Source organism: Micropterus dolomieu, linkage group LG18 (genome assembly GCF_021292245.1).
Source record: "Micropterus dolomieu isolate WLL.071019.BEF.003 ecotype Adirondacks linkage group LG18, ASM2129224v1, whole genome shotgun sequence".
Lineage (NCBI taxonomy): Eukaryota > Metazoa > Chordata > Actinopteri > Centrarchiformes > Centrarchidae > Micropterus > Micropterus dolomieu.
The window spans coordinates 27,550,194-27,552,794 of NC_060167.1; positions in this window are offsets into that span (position 1 = coordinate 27,550,194).

A 2,601-nucleotide genomic window follows, 5' to 3' on the forward strand; every position below is an offset into this window, starting at 1 on the left:
CCCCCCCCCCCCCCCCAACACACACAAATCTGTGGGATCATTAAATATAAAGAGCACTTAAGAGAATCATATCCTAAATTCTGTTTTATAATATTTTATAAATTTGATGATAGTGTGATGGTGATGGGTAGAATAGAAAGTTCAGTTTGAAGTTCAAGTAGTATAAACTTATACATTGTGTCGCTGCCATGTTGATATTGTTGTTCACATTTTATCTGTGAGCCCAAATGTTGCTGGTGTGCCTTTATTTTCTTAAAGAAAAGGTTTGTTTTCTTTGTTCCTTCATGCAGTTGTTTCCAAACTCTGTTGCCAAAGTGTACTGTATACAGTATATATATCTTTTATATCAAAATTTCCTTAACAACAGTGAGTTATAATTGGTTTGCAGTTTTAATGCATGAATGGGCATGGTGGGTTGCATTACTCTTTAAGGGGATGGTCTGTGTTTTGGTGAGCAGAGATTCATCTTGTAATAATATCTCCATTGATAACATCAGCGTGTTCTGGTGTGATTGATCCTGAAGGAGCGCACAAGTGCATTTTTGGTCAGATGTGTTTCAGGTATATAAAGGACAGATTCTTCCGTCAGCACAATCAATTGCCAAATGTCATTGTGAAATGACATGTATGTCAGTGTCCTGTTGTAGTGGTGTTACGGTAGTCTGAAGGTTGTTTTCCATGCAAATCCTTTGTTACAGTACAATATGTGTACATTTTATACTTTATGAAAAGAATATTCTGAATTTTGTTCCTAATTGTAAAATTGAAGAATTAAATATACTCAGATTGTATGTTAACTGCTATATTTTGTGCATTCCTGAATAAAAGATTAATTGTGCCAAGTTCACTCTTTGCCTGAATCATTTAAGCTAACATAAGAAATCAGAAACTCATAACACCTTTGTTGTTGCTGAGTCCACAGCAGTGATAAACATAAACACATGCAAACTCGGTCTTTGTTTATCCCTACAGGGAAGCCAAAAGCCACATTTCATCACTGTTTTCATGCTCTTGTTGTCAATGCACCTTTTACAAACATGTCATTAGTTTGTGAGTCAAGAGCCAGCAGTCTCCTCCAGCAGTCAGATTTAACAATGATGACGATGTAGTCATAAACGTTTCAACAAACAGCCTATCTCAGGTCATGTGGCATGGTCCACAACAGTGACTTTGCTAACAGCCGCCCATTTTTTAACCATTTCAATGTTTATTTGTGATGTCAAATTGAAATGAAAATTCACTAATAAGTTTGAATTTGTACACTGTAAATTTTTTACTAAATCACAACAACACAACAGCAATAGAGTTGCAGCTGTGTGTCTGGTCTGCTTCACCATTCCCCTGTTATGTTGCAACTTCCTTACCTAATATTGTTTTAATCAAATTTATTTTGTAAACAGTTGACATTTTATATGTGTACTTCCCTTCATGCTATTCATAAAGTAAATGTTGTATATACAAATTATAAAATTATATACAGAGATAAAGTATTTTACATGATGTAGTGCTGAGGATGAATTTAAGGGTCTCACAGCCTGGGGGAAGAAGCTGCTCTGAAGTCTGGTGGTGCAACAGGAGATACTTCTATATCTCTCACGGCAGCGGGGTGAACAGACTGTGGTATCCTTTGGGCTCTTTGCAGGCACCTCACCTCACCGATATCACTGATAATCGGTATATAGTTACGATGATCTTCTGAGATTAATCACCTGCTGCAGAGCCCTCTGGTCCTGGTCCGTGCACATCCAATGCCAGCTGTTTCCAGTCAGGATGCTTTCTATTACTCCCCCGTAAAAGTTGACAAGAATTTTGCACTGTAATTTAGCCTTCTTCAGTTTCCTTAAGAAATACAGTAATTTCTGAACTTTGTGGCATTGGTGGCTGTCTTGAAGCAGGTAGGCACACTCTCCTGTGACAGTAAGATGTTGAAACATCAGTAAAAACATCAACTAGCTGACTTTTAGTAGTACACGCCCAGGGATGTTATCAGGCCCAGCAGCTTTACTCATATTCACTCTCAGCAGGACTACCTTGAGCCTTGATATTGTGAGTCAGTTTAGCAGAAGAACAGGCTGACTGCTGGCATTCTTTACCTCACAATCCACAGCATGTACAGTGGGTACGGAAAGTATTCAGACCCCTTTAAATTTTTCACTCTTTGTTTCATTGCAGCCATTTTCCAAAAATCAAAAAAGTTCATTTTATTTCTCAGTAATGTACACTCAGCACCCCATCTTGACAGAAAAAAACAGAAATGTAGAAATTTTTGCAAATTTATTAAAAAAGAAAAACTGAAATATCACATGGTCATAAGTATTCAGACCCTTTGCTCAGTATTTAGTAGAAGCACCCTTTTGATCTAATACAGCCATGAGTCGTTTTGGGAAAGATGCAACAAGTTTTTCACATCTGGATTTGGGTATCCTCTGCCATTCCTCCTTGCAGATCCTCTCCAGTTCTGTCAGGTTGGATGGTAAACGTTGGTGGACAGCCATTTTCAGGTCTCTCCAGAGATGCTCAATTGGGTTTAAGTCAGGGCTCTGGCTGGGCCATTCAAGAACAGCCACGGAGTTGTTGTGAAGCCACTCCTTCGTTATTTTA